Source organism: Lissotriton helveticus, chromosome 6 (assembly GCF_964261635.1).
Source record: "Lissotriton helveticus chromosome 6, aLisHel1.1, whole genome shotgun sequence".
Taxonomy (NCBI): Eukaryota; Metazoa; Chordata; class Amphibia; order Caudata; family Salamandridae; genus Lissotriton; species Lissotriton helveticus.
The window spans coordinates 1,291,169,381-1,291,190,500 of record NC_136067.1 but is presented as its reverse complement, the minus strand read 5'-3'; the positions used below and the strand labels follow the sequence as shown (position 1 = coordinate 1,291,190,500).

The 21,120-nt window shown below is 42.6% G+C and overlaps 1 protein-coding gene across 2 annotated transcripts in view; it reads left to right on the top strand.

Annotated features, from left to right (window-relative positions):
- Nucleotides 1-21,120, top strand: part of MERTK (MER proto-oncogene, tyrosine kinase) — a 570,203-nt gene that overhangs the window by 322,744 nt on the left and 226,339 nt on the right. The window lies entirely within an intron of this gene.

Below are 21,120 nucleotides of genomic sequence, written 5' to 3'. Positions count from 1 at the left end.
GCATGAAGTCTGCAGACGAGAAGTGTGGAGGTTTCTTTAATTTTACGTTGAAACTTTGCATCAAAGCAATGAAAACAATCGGGACGATCTACAAATCCAAATGTTTGTCGATTCCCACTCATGGCACTGAGCTTTGGGGTATCCGTGAATTTCCACCAACGCAAAAGTTAGAGAATGGGTTTCTGTGCAGACTCCTGGCTGTTCCACAGAGTACTTCCACCTATCTGTGTCACACTGAACTGGAGGGACTGGGGGTAAACTACATAAGGGATTTGATTAAGCCACTCCCACTTCTACTGTGGCTGTCTATTTGGACTAAGAAGGAAACTGCTTTTAATTGTTTGGCACTATCAGATTTCATGAACTCTGATAAAGCTATGAAGATTCAATGGCTGGATACATTTAAAGTGTCTTTTTTTTTACTTTGAATTTACTTGAATCCTTTTCTGACCTGATGTCTCTCAACTCATCGTGCAACAATCTAGTTAAAGCCCGTTTTGTGGAGCTGCGCAAGATTAACAGGGAACCTAATGACTGCCAGAAGCATACCGTGGCAAATATTATGATAGTTACCATTGGCGTGGAGCTTTACTTTGTATGAGTCCACAATAGTCACCATAGATTCCTACTCACACAACGAAGGCCAAACATGGTACATTGTTTGGTCGCTTTTCCTGAACCTTGTCTTTACCATGACAGCCTACCAGTAGGTCCATATGACCTTTGTTCTCCTTCAAATACAATACATTTTATACTTTTTTTGTAAATTCTATGCACCAATTAGGAAGTGTTCCCTCGTTGCAATGTAGGCAGGCATACTATTAATATACAGTCATTACCATTGATTAATATGTGTTGGACGTGGCTGAGATCATTCAGACTGCCATCAGATGGTGGAGGGAACTATGAAATTACGTTGGCACCATGATCCAGTCCTGTTATTTGTTGCTTGATTTTAACTACCTGTTTGCCGCACTCATTTTTGCTTCTATATTGGGGAGGTCTATTATCACTTGTTTTAATTGTGTCTATTAAAACCTTGCTGGAAAATTGTATAATCTTTTAAATTATTTTGTGCATGCATGTAATGGCATTTTTCAGGGATATTGATTGGCGTATGACTATCTTTTGAATCCATTCTTTGCTTTGTGGGCAATTGTTTTTTCTAAATGTATTTTGTAAACTATTAACTAAAGAAAGAACTTTTGATTGATTGATTGATTGGTAGAGTCAGCAGAACAGGGGGACAGTGAATGGTAATAAATGAAGATTGCGGACTAGTTAATTCTAAGTAATGCCTTCTGTGCGCTCCGGTGTGTGGTGAAGTGACTTTGCTCCTGTGAAATGAGCTCCTTTGTGCCACCTGGTAGATAATAAGCATATCAAATAAGGAAGTAACATAGGATGGTTACTTTAGCAAATAATGCTAAGTACAACCTTAGCCATTACAATGGTGTGGTTCATATGCTCAAGAGGACAAGTGCTGTGTGTGTCTGCCTAAATGGCCCCCTTAGAAAATTAGGATCTGACTACCCGCCATCTAGTAAAATTTCATCCATACTAACCAACATCATGCCAAGGGAGACAACGTAAACCCAGGTAAGTATGAGAAAGAGATGTAAATGCCAAAAGTGTAATACGACCACTGCATAGCGGCCAATTCAATATTTAAGTTACCAAGGATCTGCTCATAACCAACCATGAGAAAACGTAAAGTTCTAGATAACTTTCCTAATTCATTCCTAATCCAAAATGGGGTGGTTTCTGGTCAATAAGTTATATTTGGTTGGTGAGTTAGTTCACTTTAGGAGCTGGTCTCTCCCTTTGGTCAAATGCAATTCAGTCCTCTATGTGGTCACATAAGACACACATTGCCCTGCCTCTGGTATTTTTATGATATGTAGATCATTGATAGATTTTATCCTGAAGCCAAAAGCAGAATTTCTGGTTTGATCCAAGTACCTTATGGAGATCACAGTGTGACTGGAGCAAACAATAGTTGGATCGTAAACCGAGCACAGCTGTTTGAAGGTGAACCAAGGCAGAACTGCAGATGATAATGCAATTTTGTGGAAAAAAAGTGATAACACTGAAAGATCCTTTTTCATTTGCAACCGCAGCATGCATGCATTGTTTGCTGCTAGTCAAAAATTGGCTTCCCTATGTTAGAACAGCCTGTAGGTTGGGCCCACTTTTGTCAGCCAGTCACCATCAAGAATACATTGGTGTTTCTGCCTATTACATTTTTCATTATCAAAGTAGTCCCTGTACAGCCAATGTGGATGTTTTTAGCAACTATGGAATATTGTTTGTCCAGAAATATGACAGCTGCAAGTGTCTTATAGCCACACACTTTATTAACCGCCTTGTTAACTGTTGTGCATAGCATCTCTGTATAATCCGCTATCTTTAGTTTTACATTTTTGGAAACTTTGACGAGTGAAAGCATACCTGCTAAATGTATTAATATAATATCCCTTGAATACTGCCATCTTTGCATGCAGACTGCCATCTTTGCATCCAAGGTGTCTTGCAAGATAAAGTACAGTCCAGACACATTTTGCAATAAATAAATAAAAATGAAATGAAATCCGCATATTTTGCTGGAAATCTTTTTTAAGGAGGCATGCAAACTTTTACAGCACTGTGTAGTTTAGGCAAAACATGATATCTCTATCTAGTCCAGCTGTAGTCAGAGGACACACTAGAAATCCAATAGTTGCCAGATGTGGTAAGTGAAGTTTCTGCAACTCTGTGCCCTGACCCAGATCACATAAGTTGCAACAGTGTCAGGTAATTTTGCACTGGTCCCAGGCAGTTTTACCTCCGTCATGTATCAACACTTGCGCAGACCGACTGGTACAAAAGGTTGTTTTAACACTGATCAAATTAGGTAAATTTCACCTTATGTACCGATTGCCCCTGCAAATGTCACAGCAAAATTACTGGCACAAGATCAGAATTGGGCAGAACATAGCAAATTGGCATAGCACCAGGACAGTTTCCATAATCTGAACCCATATGTCGTGTTTCTATGAACTAACTGTAGTGGCATTCCCATTCTGGACAACCAGTAATCATTTGATCTCTCCTTTCAAAATTCTCTTTTAGTCATGTTGACATTGCATAGTACATAGTAGAATTTTTTTAAAGAAATATATCCATATAATGGAACTGGGTCAGCTTCCTTCAGCCTTCTCTGGCCCAGGAACATTTAGCCATTTTCTGGAGACAATGTCAAACACATCTTGAATCGGCCCACATGAGCATTTCAGTCTCACCATCATTCAGTTAAGTGTTTGGGTGTATCCCTCCACCTAGTTCAGACTATCTACTGTCACTTGACACTCATTCAATTCTTTTTGTCATATTTTCACAATCTGATCAATAAAGCATGACATTCAGCATTGACTATTTTATAATAAAATCCACTTTTCAAAAATGGCTTAAATGTTGGTGTGTGTCTGTTGGGAGCCCATTTGCAATTTAACTCCCCTTACACGTCTTCAAGAGCACCTACTCTTTACTCCTGTGGGCACTCTATGATGTAGATGGTTGATCATTCTCTAATCAATTCTGCTTAACTCCTCCCTTCACCTATGATGTGCCCTCACAAGGTGATGCCTCTCAGGATTGCGGCAAAAAGAAGACTTGATGGATAGAAGGCTGAACAATGTCAATGTCACTCCCAGTACAGAGATCCAGAGAGTCTTACAAATATGGAAGAGGATGCGGGGGAACCCCCACTGAGCACTTTCAATAGAAGGGGTCATTTTGGTGTCCTCTGAGCCACCCTCCACACTGACAATCACTTGCTCGTCGTCATCACTGTCACTTTCCATTATTCTAAAGCTTTCAGGAACTTTCCATTTTCCTCAGAGTTTAAATAGTAGGGAGGACAACCAACTAAGTTTCTGGTCGTGCTCTTGCATTTAGGATTTTAGAAAGACCAATATATTTACTAATATTAGCTTGAACCACCGTTATACTGTACTCTAATGGAAGCAGAAGCAAGACCTTAGGAGCATTCTGATGTAGAACAAGCTAGAGGAAGAGACTCCATTGACTTAGACTGAAGAATAAAGTGGCAGTCAAATATAAAGCCATCATTTTTAGCAGCTTCACCATAGGATCTTGGCCTAGTTTCAGGTTCACAAAGTAGAAGACCAAATGGAGGGAGGGCTTCCAAAAATAAGTACTTAGGTTTTGTCTCCATTGAACTTGAAGCAGTTGGAGCCCATCCAAAATGCAACTCCAGGCATGTAGATGTGAATATTATCTGCCATGGTATGGAAGTCATCACCAAACACAATGTTTTGTGTGCCCTCTGTTTATGACATAAGTCTGACACCAAAGGAACAGACAAGGCTTAGCAGATGTGAAGTATAGTAGTTGAAGAGGGTAGTGCTCAAGGAAGAGTGCTGAGATACTCCACTCTTAAGGGTGCACTGTGGGGAGCAGAAAGCGGGTGGACGATCTGTCCAAGTTTGAAGTGAAAGGCAGGATAAAACCCAGTCTAGAGCTTTGTCCTTAATTCATTGGTTGTTAAGTCAGTGTATAATTTTTAAATGGGAAAAAGTTTTGAAGGCTGTAGTGAGATCCCCTATGATGAGTTCCGCCTTACCACCTTGATCGAGGATAGCATGCTGGTCCTCAGATATTTAAAATATGGCCAGTTCTGTACCGTGAAGAAGTCTGAATTCAGAATGACGTTGTAAAGGCATGCGTGCTAAATACATGCTGGATAGCCTCATACAACCGTTTCACGATGCTACTTTAGTGGGAAGCACAATTAGTGCTGTAGCCCACTGGTAGCATTTCATTTACAGGCCTGGGTACATGTAGTACCATATACTAGGGGCATATAAGTAAATTAAATATATCAAGCAGGTGTACATAATTTTTACCAAGTTTAAGAGGGAGACCACAAGCAATTTAACACTGATTAACATGAGTAAAGTGCACTGAGTTCGAAGAACCAACACAAATTGGTTCAGCAAGGGAAAGCAACAATCTGGGATGACCTTGCAGAAAGGGCCAGGTCCAAAAAATGTAATGCAGTTTTAGCTTCTGGATATTCAAGAAGGTTGAGAAATTGTCCCATGTCCTAGGTTTCCAGAAAAAGGCAGTCGTCTAAAAGTGTGTTTTACATTTAAGTTCAGTTCAGTTCATAAACGTTATTCGGATTTTTGAAAAATATAACATTCACATATACTCACAAAAAGTACCAGTTTTTTTTTTAAAAAGACAGATAAAAAACATGAAACCAGTCATGAACAGCTAACCCAGATAAAACATATAAATAAAACATTGTCAGTTGTCAGTTTTCAAGACACCACGCCTAAGCAATAAATGGGCGGTGGACGTAGGTAAAAAGAGCGAGGTTTGAGATGGACTGTTCACATGAGGAGCAGGGTCGGTGCTTATTTGCATCTTGCATTAGCTGGGGCTATTTTAGAGTTTGAGGTATTAGTCTGGTGGACTGCAAGCTTTGATGTTGGAGGAAAATTTACTTTATCTGTGTAAAACATCCTCCGACCACCCAATGGAGTAGAGGCCACCAGAGGTAAGCCATTCAACCATCTGCCCTTTTAGTACATAGTTGGATGGCTTTTATGTACTGTCACTTGCCACCAGGTATATCCTGGCTGCCATTTTGTGGGGGTAATTATTTTTGGGGAGTTTATCTTTGAAAAATATAATACATTGGGAAAGTATGAATGTTTATTTGACGGAACCGCTCATCAAATGGTTCCTACATTGACAGGAACTGCCATAATGAAGGGTCTTGCCAATTTATGGAGATGTTGGCAGACATCTCTAAATTTGGGGGTGGGGGTTGCCCGACCTAAAGTCCTCGGGCACTCTGCCTGCCTTCCTTCCATCTGCCTCATCCTAAAACGGGCCCTATGTCTAGTGTGGTGCAGTAGGTGAAAAAACAAGGGTTCAGAGTGCCACCCGGAGTGATTGCCAGTGGTTAAGCTATTTGCAAGCATTCCTCCCTTACCTTTTGTTTTTTAGGTCGAGCCTGGGCAGTGCATGCACTGCTCTGCGGCATGCTGTATTGGAGTATGGAATAGAAGCCCCGCCCACTCTCATCCCATATTTGTCATTGGCTTGTGTCATTGTCCTTCGTAATTGCTGGTTTCTGATTCGTTAATAGGCTTGTTAGTCCCTCCTTAGTACCGCCTTGTCTACATCTGTAACCTCCCATGAGGACTGGCCCTTTTACTTCTGTTGTTACATGGTATGTCTTTTTTAGTCTGTAAGCAATGTTTTCTTTAATGAATTTGTCCTACTGCAGGCACAACCTGCTTTCCTGCAACATTCAGCATGCCATACATGCTTTCACTTTCCGAGCAGCCCCGGACAATGGCGGCTGCTTCTTTGAATAGGTCTCGCATTTACAAGAGTTTGAGCTATCGGCATTGTAAGTGACAATGCTTTTTATTTATGTGTTAATTAGCAAAACAGATAAATAAAAGGCATTATTGTTTACAATGCCAATAGCTAAACTCGCACAAATGCGACATCTATTGCATTGCAAATGATTGTCATAAGTGGCTCTTGGTGCACGCTGGTGACGCATATTCTGATGTTTGTTTCCCACATGGCTGGTTTTCGTAAGCAGATACTTTTGCACGCTCTTGTCTCAGGCTGCACAGCACACTCTAATGCTGGTTTTCCACATGGCATGGCAGGTTTTCCTACACAAATCCTGGTGCACTCTTGTGCCACACGCTGCTCAGTACACTTGCGCGGCACTGCACGTATTTTGATGCTGGTTTTCTTACACAGATTCTGGTGCACGCTTGTATCTCATGCGTCGCATCACATTCTAATGCAGGTTTCCCACACGGCTATCTTTCACGCACAGATCCTGGTGCACACTCGTGTCTCACGTTGCAGAGCACACACTAATCCTGGTTTTCCACAGGGCTGGCGTTAATGCACGGGTCCTTGTGAGCGCTTGTGTATCGCGCTGCACAGCACTCTCTCTTGCTGGTTTCCCACATGGCTGGTTTTCCTGCACAGATCCTGGTGCATGCTCATGCCGCACGCTGTACAGCACACTCTAATGCTGGTTTCCCTAACAGCTGGTGTTCACTACACAGCACACACTAATGATAGTTTTCATACACAAACCCTGGTGCACGCTCATGTCTCACAAGGCACAGCACACTCTAATGCTGGCTTTTCATAGAGCTGTTTTTAATGCACGGGTCATGGTGCACGTTTGTGTCTTACACTGCACAGAAGACTAATGCTGGTTTCCCACACAGCTGATTTTCATGCACAGATCCTGGTGCACGCTCAGGCCTCACGCTGCACAGCATCATCTAATGCTGGTTTTCAAATGAGTTTCTCCTACTGCAGTCGCGACATGCTTTCCTGCAACATTCAGCACATGTGCTCTTTCACTTCCCAAGCAGCCCTGGACAATGGCAGCGCTTCTTTGCAAGGAAATAAGTCTCATATTTACCAGGGTTTCAGCTATTGGTATTGTAAATGACAATGCCTTTTATTTATGTGTTAAATAGCAGAACAGATAAATAAAAGGCATTTACAATGCCAATACTGTAAACTCTCGCAAGTGTGAGACCTATTGCATTGCAAATGCTCGTTTTTATCGATAGTAGTAAATGTGAATGTAAATGTAAATGTAGTATACTTGTAAAGCGCACAGCTGCCCCAGCAACGGGGCGTCCCGGCGCTGTATAACTCTGGGGAACCCGTCCTGGCTTTCCCTGTGGGATGGTCCCTTGCTGGGAGTCCCCAAGGTGGAGCCAGGCATCTCCGGAATTGGTGGGGCCGTTGTGGAGATTAGGCAAGCTAATGCCCAGAGTTGCCGAGTGGAACCCCTGATTAGAGTAAGCACCGAAGCGAGAATTATCGAGTCCGCTGACCAAGGTCCACGACCCTGCCGCGTCGGGAATTGAACCCTGGTCCCAGGCTGACTTCTGCTCTCAGGCCTGCCGCCTCTAACCAGTGAGCCACACTACTGCCCATGATTGTGAATACCAAAATGTAGAAAATCAGCATCCATTCAAGGAGTCCTTCTATGGGTGCAGATTTGCTACTTTTTTGGTAAACCAGTCCTAAATATATTTAAATTCCTGATCCAAAAAATCAACCAGTTATAAATTCAGAGTGAAATCAGGACAAGGAGAAAAACCAACTTAAAGACATAGCAGACCCGACTGAGGGAGCCAGATCCAACTACCAAGTCAAGAAAGCATGTGTTTGAGGGTTGTCACACCCCAAACACAGCCCTGAAACTAGGCCCCCGATTTTCCCTGTCCAGCACTTAATAAGAGCCAAAACGTTTTAGAAGTTTAGACAATGCACTGCTATTGTTGCCCCCCAAAGGACTAGAGACATAGAGGTTTTGTGAGATAAACTCTTTTTTGGGAGGTACTCATGTGGATGCGCATTGCACACAAAGTAGATAGTGCACCATCTATTCCGTTCCTGCACGCCTTACTAGTAACTTCACATACTCACAGATTGAGTATAGACATCAGGATAACAGCTGGGTTCCAGGCGTTATTCCTCTTGCCCAAATCCATAAGTTACTAAATCATAAACAATACAGAGTCTCTAAACTTGAGGGCATTCCTGGTTTGCAGGAACAAATGCCATTCTCTTGTTGCATAATGTGGCGCATTGTGGGACTTCAACCTTTCCCTCTTTAAGGAATCTGCAGAGAGTGTTGAAGACTCCTAGATTAGGATTCGATCTTCTAAAAAAAAACTACAAAAAACGCTGCTATCCTTGATTTATAATCTGCAATAAGTCAGTAAATAAGTTGGTTTCTGCTCAAGGACAAAAAAACCTTTTAGTATAAAACGCCTTTTAATTAAGAAAAACATACACATTAAAAAAATATATAATGCATAAAATTGGTTTGTGTAGTGAAGATGAAGACTTCGATCCGCAGAATTATTTGAAGATGTATTTGAAGAACAATATAGAACAACTTCCACAGCACCAGCAAGCCCAGGAGATCCCTCCAGCTGATTCTATATTCAAGCTTACATATCTAAACATTCTATAGTAGAATAATACCTTGACCAATGACCATACAGTGAGCCAAACGCATCATCCAACAATAGAAACTAAAGACCTAAAATAACTAAATACATCATCTAATAAAATGACATTATATATATAATCTCCACCTTTCCTTTGAGAGGCTGTCATGACATGAGCCAGCACCAACCCAGCATGTAGGTAAGATACTGTCTGGGATCCTGTTGCACCTATGGGATAGGTGATATTATGTGATGCTTCAGCATTTACTCTCCATTTCCAGAACTCTTGAAAGCCTTGGTTTAGATGGGACCAGTGCCCCTTTGTCAGAATCCTCAGGAGAGGGCTGCCAATGGCTTAGATTAGGTATAGTGCATAATTGTGGACCTTTTGGGTTAGCCTCGCATCCTGAAATTGTTATGCAGGGCTTTCCACAGGTAGCACCTGTTAAAATCTAAAACACTAGCCTCCCTCAGGCTTTCCACAACTCTCAACATCAGCCGAATAACTCACTCTTCAAGAAAATTCAGTCTCATGAAAACGGGCAAACATCAGGCACAACTGTCTGCCAAGCTGGTCAATTACACACCCACTGTGCAAACTGACTGTCAGACCCTGCACAACAAACCCATCATCCTGCCATAGTGAAAGATAAAGTTACTCAAGATGGTTCACAAGGCTACTCCAGAGAATTCATCTTTTTTGGCAATAGATTTGGCCTGGCCTATTTACAAGTCTGGCAGAAAGAGTGACACTGCAATCAATTCTGTAGCCCCAGACCAGCAATTTGGAAGGGAGAGGTATGCTGGACTTTCCTGGCGAGCACCAGATTTTCAAAAGAGTTGATGCACACAAACATTAGCGGTACAAATGATAACAAACTATGAAAGTTGCATGTTCCAGCCACATGTTTTTTTGGAGGCAAAAATTTGAGCTGGGTTAAACATAACAAATGAAAACATGTCATTATTCCCACCATCAACGGCTGAGCAACCATGGGGTTATTGGAGAAGCAAAAAAGGACTTTTCCATGTTGGGAAAGGCTGCTTACCTAAAAGGAGAGGGGGTATAGTCACCTCCTATCTGGAACCCAGTACTTTGGAAACATTTCTTTGATGGATCAACATCAGTCACTCATTTGTTATTCACCCATTATGTGTTTGGACCAGTTGCATTTCATTTCAGACAGGCACTCGGAACAGGCAGGTGATTGTGAAAGGCTTACAAGAAAAAAAGGTCTTTATTTGAAAGTCTCAAAGTGAAACCCTTTTTTTGTATTGATTTAGTTTTCTGCGTCCCTTGAGGGTCATCAGGTTTTGGAGGGAGTTGGGTTTCCTTTATCCACTGTGTTTTTTTGAACGTGAGGTGCAAGGCCAAAGTATTTCCCACAGTACCTGATTCCCCTCTTGCATGTATTTTCTCTTTCTCTTTTATTTCGACGTTCCCATGTCTAGTTGTACTTCAGAGTAATAGAGTAACTCGCCTGTAAGCTCAGCGTAGTTCTGCACCCGAATTACATTTTTTGAGGTTCAGTTGTTGATTTGCCCCAATTTTGCTTCAAATAAACACAGTGCCCAAATCGTCCCTCATTGTTATCTAATCAATGATTATCTCCCAAGCCATAACCCTTATATGGGTACACAAGATCATTGTTTTTATGGATAGCTTTGAAGAGGAATTTAATAACCAACAGCAGCATGAATCATTATCATATTTGCTATAGTATCATTTGAACGAGGCACAAATCATTTAATGAATATTTTAACAGCGCCTACCCTACCCCAAAACTCACATGGCAATTCTGAAGGGGCCTATTGCAAGAGTCTTGATCATACTTATTTGGCCATGATTTCCATCTGGATTCGTAGATTCATGCTAATTCCAGGGACAGGTCAATTTTCCTCAAGGGACTGTCTATGGGAAAGAGGGCCCAAAATGAGGAATTACTAGGGGAATCGAGAGGGTTATCCCCGATTTCCCAAGCAATTCCCCATTACTCAGTGGAACAATGGAAACAGCCTAGGCCCCATCGCCTCCTGCACTCCACCCTGGCTCCAGAGTGACCTCTGGGGCTGAGGGTGGGAACTATCGATGTTAAACAGCCTATCCTTAAGTCCTAGAAGTCAACTTCTGGCAAACACTTAAGTTTCTACAACCCCATAAATGTCAAACATAAGGGTACAGCCTTGGCTTCTAGTGCAGCAACACATGCCACGTTATAAACTTTAGTTTATAACAAGTAGTACTGTACTTTTGAACTTTGTCCTAAAATTAGATTAAAGGCGCTTGGCGGTTTCGTTTCACCGACTTTCTGTTTTCCTTACAAAGGCTTCCACTGCAGGTTAGAAGTTGGCAAGCCCGCCATGTTATCTCTATAACACCTCGCCAAAGTTGCTTTCACTATTCCGGAGTCTAACCAATCAAGGGCCCCCTCTAAAGACTGCCTCTCACTCAGGACGCAGACAACATGTCTCTGACTATGTCTGTGTGAGTTGTAAGCAAGGGAGCTGTGTGACACTGAAAGGTAATACATGTAGGTCATAATCCTTATAAGGCCCTCAATTAAAGCTATCACAAATAAACATAATGTCCTTGGCATTGTATAAAGACAGGGGTCCTCAAATGTGATTGTATTGACTTGTTAACATCGGATTGTAGTAATGTGTTTTCTGCATATGCCATAGGTTTATTTGATTATTCTGTGGCTAAGAGCGGTCCAGATTCAAGATATTGACAGGAAAGTTCTCCTCACAGTTTGAAAGGATGTGGCTAAGGAGCGGTCCAGATTCAAGATATTGACAGGAAAGTTCTCTGCACAGTTTGAAAAGATGAGTGGTTCTGCCCTGTCCATTTTATCAGGTCAGTCCTGTGTTTTTCCTCTAGTGAATTCAACAACTATGCATGTCTTCTGGAGGTGCTCCATCTTTAGGTCTCGCACCTGGCAACACAGCGCGAAGCGCTGTCGCCAGCGATACCTAGAGTCGTCGACTATGCTTTCAAGGGCTTTAAGGGATGCAGGAGATGGGCACGTGCAGGCTGCAGGCTGGACTGGGAATGTGGACTCATGCGTGAACTCGCACGTAGCACGATGTGCCCATCTCCTGTCCCTCTTCCGTCCTCACCAGGCTTACATCATTTCTTTGTTTTCAAAATGCGCACGCTCGCTCTAAATGTACATCACGACCTACTTACTAGCTCATGTGGGGACTGTGCGTTGGTATTGTGTCTTCAGCAGCTTACTGCACCACCGCGCGAGGGTCCGTCTTGATCAAAGGAGCCCCGAAAGAAATCCTACTTTGGCCGCAGTATGCGACATTCATGAAGGCGGGGTAGGCTCCCGCCGGACTTCTGCTATATGTTTTTCCTTGGGCGTTTTGGCGGCCCCCTCCCTCGGCCGCATGGTCCACGCCGCACTCACTAAAGTGCAGCAGCTTTTCATGTCCGCACGCGCAGCCACTGGGGACGAGCCGCCTGCAGAACACGCGAAAGATCCACGTACAGCGCATGCGCGGGCAGCCCTCAGCCTCCCAGGTCTCCTCCAGGGCCGGATGCTTTCTGTTTCGCATTTATTTTTAAGTGTGCGATGTTGCGCTTTAGTAGACCCCCTTTCTGCCTTGGGAAGCAGGCGCATGGGGTGTAGTGTGTTGTGGCACAGCTTTGAACAGGACGCGCCCCTCCCTGCACACAGCCTATATACACATAGCAGCTCTCTACACAACAGCCTGGCCCTGCGGGTGAATAACTTTCTCCATGCTGCTCTTCAGGAGTGACGCGATCCCGGCTCTAAGGACACGGTGTAGTGTCGGCGTGCACTGAGTGCGAGTTGTAGTTTTTTATTTTTTATTTATTTTTTATTTATTGTATGCGTTTTTATATAGCGCGGACTTTACCCGAAGGTGTCAGAGCGCTTCACAATAGGAACAGTAATGATACATGAGAAAATTACAAGTGAACAAATTACAAAAGCAAACGTTACGTTTCCTGAGGCAAAGGTGACAATTGTGAGCAAACAAAATACAAGAGGTAGCAAACGGTGCAGAAAAAGTAGCATGTGTCCAAGTTACAAGGTGTTCTACGGGGAGGGGACACTGCAGGTAGGAGGGCCCTGGTGGGCCGAGCCCCTCCTGAGCAGCGTGCGCGCTATTTATGACTTGTTATACATGAACATAGAACCATTGTGTCCTCACCCCCATCCTGGGCGACAGCACCATTAGTGAACTAGAAAGCACATTAACCCTTTATATAGAACAGATTCTTAAACAAGGGGCAACAATAAGTTTTGTACAGCTTGTATTCTGAACCTGGCCGTATATGAAGTTGCTTTCATATTGGATACTAAAAAAAAGAGGTTCGGTAAAACAAAACATTTGCTGAAGATCACACAATTTGGTTAAACAAAAAGTCGCAATAAATGCAGGTTTTCTGGTTTCACTTAGTAGACAACAGCCACCAAAAGGGTATCCATTGGTCTCTCCTTTTGCCTCAAAGGTTAGTTCTTTATTTTTACCTCACTGTGCACGAAGGTAGAAGGAGGTGGGGCAGCTCTGATAGTGTTATCAGCGCCCCACGGAACAGAGTAAGGCACATTTATGTCTCGTTTTTCATGTAGCCGTTCTCTTCTGTATGATTTTTTTGGAGCTCATGCTAAACTGTTCTATATATCGTTATGTATTTTAAGATGGACAGTAATCGGGTTGCAATCTATGGTTGTTTTTTTGTAAAAGCTAGGTTTTATGTGATAAGTTTATGGCTGACACAAAATGCTCTGCATTTCAATGTATGCATTTCAATGTACTTTTAGATAAACGCCATATTGCTGGGTTTTTTGCCTCTTTGTAGCAAATTTCTGCGCTCCTCTGAAGGATGTGGCTGCGCTTCATTTTGGGTCACATTGACGGTTTGTAGTCCTTTACCTTCCTTCTGTAAAATTCACTTCAGCCTCTATAGAGCCAGAACCTACGGGGAAGAGCCTGTTTGGAGGCAACGTAATGGGCTTGGGTTCTGTAGCTGATGAGGTGCAGGTGTTGTCTCAGAGCATTTATGCTCAATAAGGCCATGTTGTGTGCTTAGCCTTTAAAGCTCGGTTCATGTCTTATCGGTTGTTTGTTGGGTTTAAGTTCAGGCACTACGTTTGGGTTAGTTTTCTTCCTTATGAGAACTATTGTAGGTGATTTTGTTTCATACTGAAAATTTGTATTTGCTCTAGCTTTTATTTTTTTTGGAGAGGGGGGGGTTGAGGAGGAGCTTTTGTTATCCTAGAATTTTGTAAAGTCGAGGGGTCTTCTTTGGGTAAATTTGCTCAGGCATGTTTACTGTTTCAGAGGACATGTGATCTGGTGTGGATGGCAGAGCAGGGATTTGCTCCGGTGGTTATTTTATGTAAACTGTACAAAGCTGTATCTCCTCCACCCAGTTCGTTTAGCCTTTGAAATTGTATGTATATCAGATAAAATGTTGGGTCTCCAAGCGTTTGTGGAGGTTTAGGACACGCAAGAGAATGTTTAGTAATAAAAGCATGTTAAGTGGCTTGGTCTAGGACTCCCAAACAAATAAAAACAAGCATTTGCAATGCAATAGGTCTTGCATTTACGCTAGTTTGAGCTATTGACATTGCAAATGGCAATGCCTTTTATTTTTTATTTCGTTTTTAAAACATAAATAAAAGGCATTGTCATTTACAATGCCAGTAGCTTAAACTCTTGTTAATACGAGACCTATTGCATTGCAAATGCTTGTTCTTTTTGTTAGGGAAGGAGATTTGCTAGTAATGTTGGAGCAGTAGGATTCTTATTTAACTATTCCTATTGCAGGGGAGAGGCAGGTTTTCTTTCAATTTCACTTTGTTTAACTTTTGAAGCATTCTCTGGTCCATGGTGCTTTATCGTGATGATGTGCTAGTAGCGACCTATTTGAGAGAAAGAAATGTCGTATTGATTATATATCTGGTTGACATACTGATTGTTTTGCAATATTAGGAGGCATTTAAAACACGCTACGGAGTTTATTAGTAGGTAATCTGGAATTTATGATCAATGAGGACAAATCTGTAATGACACCATGCAGGACTATAGAGGTTTTAGTCTACAGGTAGCCACATTACAGAGGATTTTGAATTTACTAGGTGGACAGTAAGGTTGATAAGGATGGCAATTTGCCATTTACTGAACAGGGATAAAGTCAATTTGAGGGTTTAGGTCGAGGGATCTGCCTGTTGTCTTCAGTTCAAGCGGTGTCCCCAAGGCCTTTGCTTTTTAGAACTCTTCAAACTTTGGCGCCAGAAATTTAAGAAAAAGTGGCTTTTGGTTTGGCCACAAGGTGAACTTGTCAGAGGAAGTAAAAGATGAGTGGAAATGGAGGATGGATAATTTAGTGGTCTGCAACGAGTGTGCTATTTTGTGCACATCACAGCATTTTTTAAAGGAAGCAAATGCTAGTTGTCTCGGATAGGGAGCTCATTTAGATCTCCTGGAGACAAAGGGAGATGATCAGAGAAGGAAAAGGATCAACACACTAAATGTTTAGAAAGGGTTAGTTTGTATTGAAGAGTTTCAGAGATCAATTGTGGAGTTGTCTTGTCCCATTGCACATGGGCAGTGTGTCAGTAGTTAATTTAGAAGTGCCGTAGGTGGGAGCAGGTTGATCAGTTAACAGAGCTGGCGAAGGAGTTATACCATCTTTATATGAGAACACAATATTTAATTCATAGCAAAGTATTTATCAACCAGGAGTACGATTTAGCAGATTGGAATTCCAGATATGTTGGTGGATGACACCGAATGGAGGCTCAATTGTTTTTTAAAGAAGATACATGTATGTGAGCAGGCTGACTTATCAACGTTGGCATAACTTGTATTGGAGATTCAAGCTCAGAGGCATAGCAGTAGATGCATTTTAGGTGGATTGAAGGAATATAAAGAGTTATGCATTTTCACCTTTTATTATATTGTAGGGGGTTTTGATGAAGGGGAGAAGGCGGAGTTGTCCGTGGGCGCTAATCACTTCTTTCTGGATGTATCAACATTTGTCTACAGGAGTCATGGAGTTGATGATAGAGGAATGTTTCTTAATTCTGGCAACATAGGGTGTGATTGGGGGTTGGGGAGGAAAGGAGCAACCTGTGATATTGATTGGCATTCTCAGCCATTTTGTTTAGAAGATATCCTACAATTTGGGAGATTATCTTTTCATGAGAGGCTTCAGAATTCCTCAGGTAGTCTTGGGCACTGGGTGCAAGGAAGGGAGATAGTGAGCATATGGTAGCTCTGGATAAGCTGGTGCATGGACAGTTGTTTAAACAACACGAAGGCTTCTGAATTAAGGGCGATAATATTCATTTTTAACAGAGATGTTCAAGAATGGGTTGTGTTAAAAAACTATGCATTTTTAATGATCAGCCGTTGCTGCAGGCCATTAATTGAGTGAATAAAGGTTTGACTGAAAGGAATACCTTGGTTTTGCACAGTTGGTGTTCAGATTGTTTGAATCATGGCCAGTGAATCGGCATTTGAGTTTAAGGGAGATGAGCTGGAAATTGGCTTTGCTGATATGTTTAGTTTCTTTTAAGGAGAGTTTCTGCGGTCAAGGTAACCAGTGTTATTATCCGTATGGGGTTACTTTGAAATTTTGAGGAGGATAAAGACAATCCCAAATCATATTACTTTACCATATTACCTATTATCCTGAGTCTGCAGAAAACCTCAAAATATGTGTGGTGAGTTGCCTGAAGGAGTGTCAGCAGCATATCTGTAGAGCTAGTTTAAGTTCCAAAAGGCAGGTGGGGACTATCTATTTATTTCATAAGTGAAGCCTTACAGAGCAGTGTCGACTGGTTCAATCGTGAAATGGGTGTAAGTTGTGATGCAGGAGGCTGTTTTGGCTATGACAAATTTTAAAATCCATTCTGTTAGGAAATACAGTTATTTTGGCTAAGGCATAAAGTGTAATAACATGACTTAAGGAGCGATGCTAATGTTTTCTTACTCATTAGTCTTAGAAGGTTTATTTGTTGTGCTTTCAAGCTCCAGTACTCATGGCGAAAGAAAGAAAAACCGGCACGGATGAAGCCAGGGCATTGGATCTAGTGTCAGAAGTTATAAGAAGAAAAGAGTGTTGGGGTGCTGGAGTGATATGCACAGAGGAGAGACATTCTAGACCTAAGTTTCACTATTGTGTTGTTATGTTTCTTAGATGCTGCTGCTGAAGGGAATTAATGCACAATGCAGGCCTATGTGCCATAAATAAAATGTATGTTCTCCCTCCCTTACACTTAGAGTATCATTGTCGGTCTTACAAATGTCTACATCTGTTCCTGATGCATTGGAAACCAGAATCAACACAGAAAGCGGGTCATGGGCAGCTTTCACTGAAGAAGTGGGAAACTTTCTCTGAACAAAGGAACAAGCTGGTGCCCTCTTCACACACCAGGCAAAATAGATTTTTAAGAAGGGTCCTAGAAAAATGTTCAGTCTGTCTGTCCAGCTTGGACAAAGCCAATCTTCCCAAACGAAAAGCCACCATCTTCTGCACATCATGCTGGTCAAATGGGTTTCAGTAATACACCAAGTCATGCAAAAACTTACAGATACACGTACCCCTCCCACATTACTTCCACCATCTGAAATGTTCACACACGATAAATGCAAGGGATCCCAGTTAAAGAGACTGGATAGTCCTTTTGCTAGGGAGTGCCTGTAGCCACTCTCTAAAATGTCCTGTGGCTCTGGGCTATCACATTGGTGTCACCTTTGCCAGTCGCTGTATAGCCTAAAGGTGAGGAAGGGCTTGCCTTCTAATCTGCTTTCTGCAACGTAAGATAGATTCCCTTCATTTTGAAGTGCCAGAAGACCAGAATACCATTTAAGTTTTTCATATTTGTTCGCCTGTCGTCATCTCTTGTCTTTCTTCCTCACCAAAAATTGTACTAACATACATCTAACTATTATCTACTATTATAATGACCCCATAGTCCAACATTTGCAAGTCCTCCGGCTTCTGTTGTCCTTCCTACAAAACTCCTCAGTTCCTTCTCTTGCAATGGTTCTTCTAAAAGCTGTTCCTTGTACAGTTTCTAAAATCCACATATATTTTGCAGTATTTTCCCAGTTGCTGTAAAAAACTCCTAATCCTTCCTCTGACCTTTGTTCAGAAAGAACCAGTAACAGTCTCCATACTCACCTTGAGTCATGCTTGGCAACTGGCCTCTTCATCTTGTGGCTCTATTTATATTACTCTGAACACTATCAATGCAGTCAACGTGTAAAAATCCTTTCCCAATCCATTAATAACTACTTACCCTGAAGAGTGAATCTTTTGTCTGTACACTTGTTTGTTTGCTCATCATAGATCCAACTTAGGACTAATTTTCATTAAAATAGTTTCGGACCTTGCTGAAATTGATCTTTGTCTCCAACCTCTTAGTGAATCTATATTCCCTTCTGCTCCCTTGAGATGAGCCTCTTTGACTATGTTGACAATGTGTGCTTAAGGTCCATTTACATCACATAGATTATTATGGCACTGTTTAGGGTATACTTTAGGCTCTCTCTTGGATCCTTTCCTAATGAAATAAATATTGGCAATTGGAAAAAAAATAATTGATGGATAGAATGCAGAACAAAGTACAGAGATCTGGCCCGAAATCCATTATTTGTTTTGCCCCCATGCCATGCCAGTTTGAACCCAGCCATATGCAAATCAGTCTTGACCCTGCTGTCTATGGGAACAGTCCAGCCTGAACTTCCAGTCCAGGTCCTCCCTCAACTGGAAACAAGCATCCTAGAACCAGTTTCGGGGTTTCACCCCTCATTCGCCAAGCTAGCTTGGCTCTAGTGGCATGGAGAGCATGGAATCCACGTCTGAGCATAACTGTCCCAGTCGGGGTGGCAAATGCAAAAAGAAAAATTAATGGACAGAATGCAGAACAATCTCATACATTCACCCAAGTACTCAGATCCGGGACTAAATCCATTTTTTTTGCTCCCCATGCCATTCCAGTTTCATCCCAGCCATATGCAAATCAGTCTTGACCCTGCTCCCAAACATTGGGAATGCCGGCAGGTTTGTCATTTGCCTAGTGTGCAGGTCGGGAGAGCAAACACCATGCCAATGTCCAACCTTTTAAACTAGAGTGCAGACAAACACATCTGAATAACTGATGCTGTGGAAAAAAGTGCTGCTTCATATTATGTACCGTCATTTTTTCCTGATGATTTGTTCAGCGCTTGCTCCTCATTGTTTCCCATTGTTTCAATTGGTGGTACCTCACCAATTGATTTTAAATGTAAAATCACCCCATATGCATTCCAGTAGAGGCAGAAATAAATGCAAGGACAGCCAATTAAACAAGCATTGGCATTGCCAATAGGTCTCGCTTGGGGACCTTATAAGTATTTAGTTTTGCAGCACAATATCCGATTATGCAACAAGGATATTGTGCTGCAAAACTAAATACTTATAAGGTCCCACAAGCGAGACCTATTGGCGATGCCAATGCTTGTTATCTCCTGCGCGCGCCGCCAGCCCGGCGAAGAAACTTGTGTTTGCAAACGCTGCATCAAAGCGGGTCTCCGAGGATCAGGTGGGTAACAGAAGCAGCAGCAGGCAGGGGCGCGCTGCCAGCCAGCGCAGGCCTTGGCAGATGGGATGACATTACTGTCTTAAGTGTTGAATAGGCTGCTTCTTAATTACAGGGAACATGGCGTTCATACCCTTACAGGCTAAGCTCCCCCGCGCTCTGGTCTACCTTGTTGTCAAAGCCTGCCTGGTGACTCTGAATCTGCACTCTGTACTCTGAATCTGCACTCTGCACTCTGCACACTGAATCTGCACTCTGAATCTGCACTCTGCACTCTGCACTCTGCACTCTGAATCTGCACTCTGAATCTGCACTCTGAATCTGCACTCTGCACTCTGAATCTGCACTCTGAATCTGCACTCTGAATCTGCACTCTGCACTCTGAATCTGCACTCTGAATCTGCACTCTGCACTCTGAATCTGCACTCTGAATCTGCACTCTGCACTCTGAATCTGCACTCTGCACTCTGAATCTGCACTCTGAATCTGCACTCTGAATCTGCACTCTGAATCTGCACTCTGAATCTGCACTCTGAACTCTGAATCTGCACTCTGAACTCTGAATCTGCACTCTGAACTCTGAATCTGCACTCTGAACTCTGAATCTGCACTCTGAACTCTGAATCTGCACTCTGAACTCTGAATCTGCACTCTGAATCTGCACTCTGAATCTGCACTCTGAATCTGCACTCTGAATCTGCACTCTGAATCTGCACTCTGCACTCTGAATCTGCACTCTGAATCTGCACTCTGAATCTGCACTCTGAACTCTGAATCTGCACTCTGAATCTGCACTCTGAATCTGCACTCTGAACTCTGAATCTGAACTCTGAATCTGCACTCTGAATCTGCACTCTGAATCTGCACTCTGAATCTGCACTCTGAACTCTGAATCTGCACTCTGAACTCTGAATCTGCACTCTGAATCTGCACTCTGAATCTGCACTCTGAATCTGCACTCTGAATCTGCACTCTGAATCTGCACTCTGCACTCTGAATCTGCACTCTGAATCTGCACTCTGAATCTGCACTCTGCACTCTGAATCTGCACTCTGCACTCTGAATCTGCACTCTGAATCTGCACTCTGAATCTGCACTCTGAATCTGCACTCTGCACTCTGAATCTGCACTCTGCACTCTGAATCTGCACTCTGCACTCTGAATCTGCACTCTGAATCTGCACTCTGCACTCTGAATCTGCACTCTGCACTCTGAATCTGCACTCTGCACTCTGAATCTGCACTCTGCACTCTGAATCTGCACTCTGCACTCTGAATCTGCACTCTGCACTCTGAATCTGCACTCTGCACTCTGCACTCTGAATCTGCACTCTGAATCTGCACTCTGCACTCTGAATCTGCACTCTGAATCTGCACTCTGAATCTGCACTCTGAATCTGCACTCTGAATCTGCACTCTGAATCTGCACTCTGAATCTGCACTCTGCACTCTGAATCTGCACTCTGCACTCTGAATCTGCACTCTGCACTCTGAATCTAACAACGTGTTCAAATG